The sequence below is a fragment of the Rattus rattus genome, chromosome 3 (genome assembly GCF_011064425.1).
Source record: "Rattus rattus isolate New Zealand chromosome 3, Rrattus_CSIRO_v1, whole genome shotgun sequence".
NCBI classification, from domain to species: Eukaryota; Metazoa; Chordata; class Mammalia; order Rodentia; family Muridae; genus Rattus; species Rattus rattus.
Window position 1 is genome coordinate 84,246,842 of NC_046156.1, and position 11,249 is coordinate 84,258,090.

The 11,249-nt window shown below is 36.4% G+C and overlaps 1 pseudogene; it reads left to right on the top strand.

The window, feature by feature from the left end:
• The first annotated feature begins 3,299 nt into the window (after positions 1-3,299).
• Positions 3,300-4,200, top strand: LOC116895464 (annotated as a pseudogene).
• The last annotated feature ends 7,049 nt before the right edge of the window (positions 4,201-11,249 follow it).

The window sequence follows — 11,249 nt, forward strand, 5'->3', positions numbered from 1 at the left end:
GATGTTTTGGATAGAAGAGATTTGGACTGAAGGAGAAACTAAGGTATAATGCTGTTTCATACATGAGCTGCAAAGATGGGAAAACTGTTCTGTACTAGATATAGGTTATCTTTTATTTATTTATTCTTCATAATAAAATATATCCCAGCCACAGCTCTGCCTCCCTTCCCTCCTTGGAGTTCTCCCTTCTCCCCTCCCCTCCAGATCCACTGCTCCTCTGTTTCCCTCCAGAGAATAGCAGGACTCCTAGTTATATCAACCAATCTTGGCATAACATAATGAGAGATGATATATTATACCTTATGCTATTAATCTTTAATTACTTTTCTATTTTATTAATCGTTCCATTTTGTTTACATCTCAAGTGATATCCCACTTCCTGGTTACCCCTCCACAAACCCCCTATCCCTCTCCTCTTCCCCTCTGCCTCTATGAGGGTGCTCTCCCACTTACCCACTCTGTCCCACCCCACCGCTCCAGCGTGCCCCTATACTGGGGCATCAAACTTTCTCAGGAGCAAGGGCCTCCCCTTCTATTGATGTCAGACAAGACCATTCTCTGGTACATATGTGTTTGGAGCCATGGATTCCTCCCTGTACACTCCTTGGAGAAGGACACTACATACTCATAAAAGGAAAAATCAACCAAGATAAACTCTCAGTTCTGAATAACTGTGCCCTAAATGCAAGGGCACTCACATTTGTAAAAGAGATGTTACTGAAGCTCAAAGCACACATTGAACCTCACACAATTACAGTGGGAGATTTCAACACCTCACTTTCACCAATGGACAGATCATGGAAACAGAAACTGAACACAGACTCAGCGAATATTTTTAATATTATTAAAAATTAAGGGACTGGCCACCCAGTGGTTAAGAATGAGGACCAACTTTCAGTTCCCTCTGTTTACATTGTGGCACCCACCAAACATAACTCTAGTCTCTGAAGATTGGGTGCCCTCTTCATCATCTGTCAATTTGTACATGCTTTCGTGCTTATATATTTACACATAAACACATTACACAAATGTTTTCAACTCAGAAAATTTTCACAAAGCAACATATGAATATGTCGGGTTTTCTAAGTTAAATGACATTTTTATAAACAATATGACCCAAAATAATAACTGGATCATTTGCTCATTTCTATAAACTGTCATGACACAGCTGTTTCAGAGGCTGAATATTCTCCCACTTACAAAAAGCAGCAAGATATACAATGTGTGCAAACTGCTGTGAAGGAGAGAGCGACCGCTTTTCTCAGGTCTACCAAGTGGTGAGTACCTTAAAATTAGAAACTGCCGTGCTTTCATGTACAAATACAGAATTGTTGGTCTATTATTTTTTAAAAAATTGTGAAAATTTACTGACTCTTAGGTGTTTAAAGTTTATCTCAAAAACAAAGTCTGTCACCATCCGTTTATATATTTTAAATCAAGAAATTATAAAAAATAACTGAATACATGAAGATCCCTTACTATGTCCCAAGGTTTATCTTCTGATATAGAATTTTAATTCACATTGCTGTGTTAGTTGAAACACATTATAGTAAGCCAACATATATGTTTTATTATGCATCATTTTATTTTGTGATTTTTTTCATTTTATTTTTTTATTAACTTGAGTATTTCTTATTTAAATTTCAAATGTTATTCCCTTTCCCGGTTTCCAGGCAAACATCCCCCTAATCCCTCCCCATCCCCTTCTTTATGGGTGTTCCCCTCTCCACCCTCCTCCCATTGCCGCCCTCCCCCCAACAATCACTTTCACTGGGGGTTAAGCAATTGGTCAACTGCGAAAAATTCCTCATAATAGGCATTACAGTTACATTTTCACATTTAGAATCTGTCTCAAAAGAAAATTGATGAAGACAGCAATGAGGTAACTTTGTTTATGACAAGGAAGCAATGAACAGTGTAAACATTTCAGATGTTAGTCCCCAGGCACAAGTATCTCCATGGTCCAGCCATTGTTACTGATTAATTTTACAGACTCACATTCCTATACAAACTTACCAGTAACTCTACATCTTGTTGAAAATTATTTCCCTTTCGTTATGACAGACAGGTAGTTGCAGTTCAAAGAGAATCAGAAAGACAGCCAATTCCTAATGTCTTTCATAGTCTTTAAATATCCCTATGGTTATTCGAGACAGTACTGAGTTTGGGACCAGCTATGCTAAAGCATCAGTGAGAATACACAGTCAATTTGACCATCACAACTTTCATAAAAATACCAGCAAATTGGTTCCATTTTTAATTCACCAGTCACCTTGGCTTCGAAGTTGTGTCAGAGGTTTTTCGTAATTGAAAAAGCAGAGTTACTTTTATGAGATGAGAAAATATGACATTTAAACCACCAGAGACAAAATGAAGTTAATGAATCAAGTATAGAAAGGTTTATCCCAAGAGTGAATGTGACATGTAATTATTAGCATTCTGATCATTCTGCTACCCTTTCAAAACAAAACAAAACAAGCAAAAATCCCTTTATAGTCACAATATAAAACTTTAACACAGTTTTGTTCATAAAGGAATGCTGTGCCTGTGTGTGTGTGTGTGCATGCGTGCGTGCGTGTGTGTGTGTGTGTGTGTGTGTGTGTGTGTGTGTGTGTGTGCAAGAGAAAGAAAGGGAGGATGGGACAGGAGGGAGAGAGGAAGAGAGGAAGGGAAGGAGGGAGGGAGAGAGAGAGAATAATTGAGTCATTGAGTTGTGGGTTAACAATTACTTAGATGTACTATGGCAATAACTGCCATTGACTATTTTGAACTTCAGATGTATACATGAATGAATACATAGCTCAGTGGTAGATCTCTTTTTTGAAATGGAGAAAGGTCCTGGATTAAATGTATAGCATAGGAATGCAAGGATTTGGAAACTAAGCATGGGACCCCACCCACCCACCTCCCCCCTGCTCCAAATATGCCACATAATAAAATTACATAGTGTGCTCTAAAGTTAAAATCCTACTGATATCAAATAATGAACTTCTCCACATTCTGTGTTGTCATTCTGAATATCTGGATAGTTTTATAATTTATAGTTTATATCATGCATTTAATATGTTTTTTCTTTTAATTTTGAAACGTTTTCCTCAGTAACCATGTCACTATGTGTCACTGGCACTGGTTATCCATAAGGAACTCTTCACCTTTAAGAATCTATTTTGAACCACTGAGAATTTCATTTTTAAATCATTCATTGAAATGTCATGACTTGATGTCCTGCTGTCCTCGCGCTCACCCACTCAGCTATAACAGTGCAGAGGGAGTCACTGAAGAAGAGACTGGATGACCAGAGTACAGGCAGCACAGACAACTCAATAAAAATGTCTTCAGAGGTGGAGACCGCGGAGGCGGTAGATGAGTCAGAGAAGAACTCTATGGCATCAGAGAAGGAAAACCATTCCAAAATAGCAGACTTTTCTGATATTCTGAAGGAAGGGACAAAGGAAGCAGATGACCGGGCAGAAAATACCCAGTTTGTCAAAGACTTCTTGAAAGGAAACATTAAGAAGGAGCTATTTAAGCTGGCCACCACTGCACTTTACATACTCAGCCCTTGAGGAAGAAATGGATTGCACTGATCAAGGACATGGAGTACTTCTTTGGTGAAAACTGGGAGGAAAAAGTGAAGTGCTCTGAAGCTGCCCAGAAGTATGTGGATCAGATTCACTATGTAGGGCAGAATGAGCCAGAGCGTCTGGTGGCCCATACTTATTCTACTTACATGGGGGAAACCTTTCAGGGACCAGGTACTGAAGAAGGAGACCCAGTGGGCCCCTTCACGAGGGAAGGGACCTAGTTCTACCTGTTTGAGCATGTGGACAATGCTAAGCAATTCAAGCAGTTCTACCGCACTAGAATGAATGCCTTGGACCTGAATTTGAAGACAAAAGAGAGGTTGTAGAGAAAGCCAACAAAGCCTTTGAATATAATATGCAGATATTCAGTGAACTGGACCAGGCAGGCTCCATACCAGTAAGAGAAACCCTAAAGAATGGGCTCTCAATACATGATGGGTAGGGAGATGTATGTAAATGACCCTTTAATGCTGCTCAGCCAGACAAAGGAACCCTGGGAGGCAGCAACTGCCCTTTCCAGACCTCCATGGCCTTGCTGAGGAAGCCTAACTTACAGCTCATTCTAGCTGCCAGTATGGCCTTGGTAGCTGGACTTTTAGCCTGGTACTACATGTGAAGGGCCTGTCAAGTTGTTCGCATCCTATCTCAACATCCTACCACTTGTTCCTTCCCCACCTCCACCTCTGCCTAGAACTACCACCTCAGGTGACATTTTTAATGTTGGGTTTGAGAAAATGAGCAACCAATAAAAGACAGACCCAAGAAAAAAAGTCATGATTTAAGTGGCACTGGGACACCTAAAGTCACACTTTGTGCTTCATACATACTTTCTTTCTCTATTTCAACACTGAATTCTAGCATAGTAAAGGAGAGCTTTAATGTTGGCAAATCAAAATTCTTGAAATGTGTATATGGCAAACATTAATAAGTGATGAATGGCATCTTTTTTAATTTTCCTCTTTCCCATCTTGAACTAAGAATTGTATTTTAATGCTCATAACTATTTTTTGGTAAAATAACTAATTCTAATATTAAGACCAACTTGATACCCAAAGGATCCATCAGAATTGTCTTAATGTCACAAATTATGATTAGAATCTCCTAGAACCCATTCACATTTATTCAACTCATGAAAAACAATGATAAAATATTGTGAGCTGTTAGGCCTGAAATGTGGATATTGTGATATAACATAGATAAAGCTACAATGAATCTTTAAAATCATGACATCTATCAGTAAACTATTATTAGCTTTAGATTTTGTAGATGTTTATTTTAAATACATACATTTTTAACAATAGTAGCTATTTTACCAAATTAATTTTATAATTTTGTAGTTTTTGTAAAAACTAATTTTTATACATTTGATAGAATGAATCACAGAGAAGAGTTCTATCTATTGTCTTTAAAATCTGTCTTCTTTAGCCACTGCAGAGTAGCTGAATTTTATTATTTTGAACCATTGGACCATGTTTAGGCTACAACAAATTAAATAACTATAAGCATCTTCAGAGAAGGCACTTCTGTTGAAAAGTTGGCATAGTCCTAGTTTCATTGAATGTTTTGGCAAAATTTAAATTGCATTATGTGAAAAATTCTGGCAGTATTTACTGGAATTTTGTGAACTATATCAAGAAATCAGCACTGGCAAATAGATAGCTGGAACCATTTGCTTTTTCTAAATAGGACAGTGTGTAAGCTGGAGATCACAGAAACCCAGTAGATGAAGCAGGTGGGAGACAGACTCAGAACAGGAAGGTGCCAGCTGATCAGTCCCACCAAGATTTTATTATCTAACCAGAAACACATTTTGTTGATATTGAGACTTCTTCCTCTGGATTAACTTCTGCCAACTGGATACAGTTCAATGCACATAATACGTAACTATACAGATGCAGGTAACTGATTGGCAATATATACTATTCTTCTCCAAATATTTTCTCTGCACATAAGCCCAGATGACCATGCCATTTGATTTTCCTCTTTATGTAGGACAAATTAGAAATACAAGTTTGTGCTTTCTTCACCAAATGTGTCTTTACACCTTTCCAAGAAGCCAAATTTTCCTGGGAACTATTAGATTGCTTTAGCAAAAGTAGTGCATTCTACAATAGATGATGTAGTATGGCACTTACCAACTCATAACTAGAATAATTTTGTGATTCTTTTTTTCTGGTCCCTAAAGATAGAAATAATTTGCAAATTTATTTCTTAGGACAGGAAAGACATGATGAGAGAGAGAGAGAGGGGTGGGGAGAGATCTCATAGAGTATTTGTAAGGTTGAGGAAAGAAATGGTTATTTTAAAAGTAACTTACACAGATGAGCTACTAAAAAATATGATAGATTTGTTCTGTTGAACATATAATATCCTGAAGAACAATCCTGAATATTTAAACAATATTTTCTCCTGAATCTAATAGAATTGATTTTTTTCCAATTGAAAAATGACAAATCCATCCAACTCCCCTTGCCTTCTAAATCTATTCAGTGGATCCATCAGTTTCCTTTTTAGAAAAGAAACTCCAGGAGGCAACAGCCAAGCAGGATAAAGCAAAATACACAAGATAAAGCAAATTAACAAGGGAGTCCAGACAAAGCAACTTAGGATGAAGAGTCCCAAGAAACAGAAAAGATTCTACACATGGTTCCACTTTTTTAGAGTTCCACAAAACACCAAGTTCATGGTCAACATATGGCCTGGTTCACACACCATGGAGTCTAAATCTTTGCTGTTTCAGTCTCTGTGAGACTGCATGATCTCAGTTGATTCACATGATTCCTCCCACTTTTTGTGATTTTTTTTCTTTTTCTGGTCCCTTGATAAGACCTTTAATTTGGAACATAATTTGTCTGTATTTATTTCTGGAAGCATCAAGAAGACTAGATAGGTCCCACATGTGATAGAGTATTATATGAAGGCAGGACAACATGATAGAGTCAGCTTTTCTCTGGGAAGTCACAGGAGATCAGGGAGACATGTGGGCAAACAACAGCTAAGTCAAAAACATTATCCATTGGTTTATTTTACTTTTTATTTTTGATTTTTAAAATTCATTATTTATCATCTGTCTGTCTGTCTGTCTTTCAGTTTTTGTTCTGTGTATTCTTGATTGTTCTTTCTCTAGACCATGCTTTCATAGATTTGTGTTTGTTCTGTTTCTTTTGTTTTTGTTTGTCTGTTTGTTTGTTTTTGTACTTCCTATTTTTTAATGATTAACTAATCAAAATATTCTTCAAATACATTGCTCTTTGATGGTAAGGTTATGAATTTCATTGATGTTTTTTGATTGTGCTTTTAACAAATACTTCATATGTAAAATGACCCCACACTTTTCTTCTTCCATCAAAGCATACAGAGTTCTGAAAAGTAGAATACTTCATTTTTAGTGTCATAGGTGTCGTGTGTCTTAGAGAATTACTTAGACAAGTATAGCACCATTTTAGGTCTACTCGTGAATGTTTAATATAAAGTCTTCTAAGTCAAACCTGGAGGGGTCTATGTATTTTCAAAAACTGTAATTTTGGAGAGCAAATGTTTTATGTTTATATGTTACACATTGCTCTTTGTTATCTAATTGGCTTCATTTGTTGACAAACATAGCTTACTTTCAAGTCTATGTTTGATAGGGACTGAAGAGAAACAGAGTCGACATGAAATACAACAGAGGTGGTTAAAATCGTTTGTAAGTAGGAGCTGGCTTAGAAAATTAAAAAAAAAAACTGTCAGTTTTATATTACACAAAGGCAAGGCTCTGGAAGTATATTGGGCAAAAAAATAGATAGGAAACTCAAAAAGCATGTATGCCCTGGAAAGCTGTCAATCAGGAAGAATCTTGATGCGTGCATGATAGTCAATTCTTGGCATATATAGTTGGACGCATAAACAAAGTCATCACGTCTATAAATGCCAACTCTGTTTTAAACTACTGTCCCAAAACAAACAGAAGGCAATTTAATGCCAACGCATGACCATTCCATTTTCAATAAATTTAAAATGTAAAATTCATATTTATTGAAGCAAAGAAGACAAATGAAAAAGAAATCTTTTCAATTATATCAAACAGTCAACTTCTATGTTAATTTAGAAAGATGAGAGCTCTTATTGCCTAGGCTCACCCATTTGCCAATATTTTTGATTTGTTATTTCACCCTAATGTTTACAAAAAAAAAAAAAAAAAAAAAAAAAGGCATTACAAAACTGTCTTGGTTCAAATTGCTACACAAAATTAAGTGGGGTGAATTCTTAAACATTTAGAACTTTTTCTAAATATTTGTTTTATTTTTAATATGTGTGTATGCATAGGTGTCTTTACATAAGGATTTGCTTGTCGGGTCAAGTGTTTGCAGAAAGGTCAGGTGTTGAGTTCCTTGGATTAGGAGTCACAGGCTAATGTCAGTGCTGCAAGCTGAACTCCAGTCCTCTGGAAAAAGTGTGTCTCTTTAACCACTGAGTCATTCGTTCTCCAACTCTGAATTTTTTTTAAAAGTTTAAATATCCAGATTTTAAGAATAATTTCTGAGATATTTAATTCCTTTAACATTAAGAAAAACTAGTTGGTCTGCCAATGCTGTGCTTATAAATTGTTGTCCTAAGTTCTTGTGAATTATCACATTTTCTTAATTAGAGGTTTAGATTTTTCTTCAGATGAATGGAAGAGCCTATACTTTTCATTTATTTAGGAATCTTGTGACCAAGCCAGTCAAGATTCAGGGTCTCAAGTGAGGGAGTGAGGATTGAAAAAGAAAAACAGACAAAACTATAACAGGACTCCTGCCCTACTGAGGCTGAAACAGCTTTATTTCTCTCCAGCCTGCTTTTATATCATTCTAGGTGTATCTAAACCACATGGTCCTTTCTCAGATTAAAGACAATGTAATCAAGCAAAGCAGTAACCAAGGATATAAAACAAGATAGTAATTAAGTAAACTGGTAACCAAAGAGATCTCATAAGGTAGTAATTTGGCATAGCAGCAAGTAAAAGGATCACATGAGGTAGTCATTCAACACAGTGGTAAACGAAGTCCCATGGTCTCTGTTCCTCATATTCTTTTCTGAGCCTGCTTCCTTGTTGAAGCCCAGGGACAAATGCTACATTCCTAAAAGCAGCACCGAAAGCTCTCAACGAACTAAGCTGTAACCACTGTATCAATTTACTGGCAGGCAGTCCCCTAAATGGTTCCTTTTTCTTAACCTCAGTAAAAGTTTATCTTTATTAAAATCACTGGGGCAAAAAAAAATAGTGAGTACATTAAAAATTTCAGGAGGCCATATGAATAGAATCTTAAAATATGTTTAAAAGGTAGGAAAAACCTGAATATTTAACCAGAAAGTTACTTTTTTTGTTATCAAAAGTTGAGACTTTGAAGTTGGGGATAGAAATGAGCTTTTAATCCAGAACACGCATTTCTTGCCTCCAGGAGAGAACTCAGACCTATTTTAAATCAATTCTGCAATGCAATTTCCCATTAGAAAGTTAAGTTTGATTTCTTCTATGACTTCTGCTATGCTCTAGTGGCTATATTTTCTAATCATGAGGGGATATAAAATATATTTCCATTACATCTTCAGTGTATCAGCCCTTCCTTATCATTCACTGACAGAGCCTTCTCCCATGATACAAACTAGTCACTGGGTGGTAAAATGGTCACAAATATTCTCAAGACAATTACTTTAAATCCAAACATTTCATAAAACAAACACACATTTCAGATAAATTCAAAAGTATTTATTGCTGGATTGACGTCTACATTTTTAATCCGTGGGTAATATATGTGTATTCATTCATTTTAAATTTAAGAATTAGGCATTTTAAGGTTAATGGTCATAACTTAATATCGATATTGATAAAGTGGATAAATAACTTTATTAAGGATTGGGAATACTTGAGAGTGTTTGTTAATCAGTCCTGAAATTATGTCTTAAGCTTTTATAACTCAACTATCGACACTTTCATTTGATTCCTATTCTCCTCTCTAAAAATCAAATCATTTTCTGTGAGTCATACAAGTAATACTTTATGACTGAATACATGGGAAAAATTGAGAAAGTCAAAATTAAATAATTTTACTGCACCAATGGCTTATTTTATGATATACTCATTTAGGTTTAATTCAGGATGCTTCTATGAGTATTTTCTTTGTCTATACATTATTCTTCTATGATAAAATTATTGTACTCCAAAAAAATTTGGCCAAAATAATTACGGAGCTAATTATTTTTATCTTACTTTACTGGCAAGGCCATGCTATTTTGTACCACTTCACATGTACCAAACCACCGTATATTTTGATCAAAGATCTTAATGATGAAATACTACAGAGAGCAAGTATTCTTGTTCTTTTTTGTGTACATCACAAATCCCTTCCCAGAATATATTTCCTAAAGAAGACGCTGCCAATGACTGGGTATGAACACTGAACCACGTGAAGGTATAACGTCAAGAAAGCCTGGTTAAGTACTTCCTATTTGTTTAGTGATGGTAATGACTTCAGAGTATTTTCGTGTCAATTGTTAATTCATGAGAGGAGATATTTCTCTCCTGACGTGGAAAAATAATGTATAAATATTAAAATGCTTTAAATTACCGCACAAAACCTACTTTCAAATTGTTGCTGACTAGAGTTTAATAAACATTCCTTTCTTTCTTTTTTATTAATCATTCCATTTGTCTACATTTCAAATGATATTCCACCTCCCAGTTACCCCTGCACAAGCCCATCATCTGGAAATCTCCCTCTCCTCCCTCCTCTTTGCCTCTATGAGAGTGCTCCCCAACCTATCAACCCTTTCCTGCCCCACCCTTCCAACATCCTCTTATGCTGCGGCATCAAACTTTCACAGGTTCAAGGGCCACCCCTCCCATTGATGTCAGACAAGGCCATCCTCTGCTACATATGTATTTGGAGCCATGGATTCCTCCTTGTACACTCCTTGGTTGGTGGTCTAATCCCTGGGAGCCTTGATTGGTCTAGCCAACTGATATTGTTCTTGCTATGGGTTAGTACCCACTGCCCGTCAGCTCCACCAGTCCTTAGTTTAGTTCCCAACCAGGGTCCCTGAACTCAGTCTGATGGTTTGCTCCAAGCATCCACATCTGCATTGGTCAGTTGCTAGCTGAACCTTCCAAGAAGCAGCTATGCCACGTTCCTCTCAGCAAGTGCCTCTTGGCAATGGCAACATTGTTGGGTTTGGAGTCTGCAGTCAGGATGGATTCCCAGGTGGGGCAGTCCCAGGATGGCCCTTCCTTAAGGTTACCTCACTCAGGATAGGTTACTTCAATCAAGATGACATTTTCTAGTTACATTCACTTAATTCATAAGGTCATTGTTTTAAATAGCTGAGTAGTAGTCCACTGTGTAAATGTACCACATTTTCTATATTTATTCTTCTGTTGAGGGACACCTGGGTTGTTTTGGATTCCTTTCAAGATCTGTATCCTCCTCATCATTTTAGGCTGTGCGATGGAGAGAAATGGCAAACTTGAAGGTTAAAGTGAATGAGAATTTTATAAAATATATGTTATTGTGTAATATAAAGATGGATTATCAAAATTATTTTTCATATTTCATTAGTTTCATACTTTATTGAGTTTATAATTTTATCATTTCTTTAATACTCTTTTCTCCCATGGAAACATTCCCACCTTGTTCTCTTACAAATTCA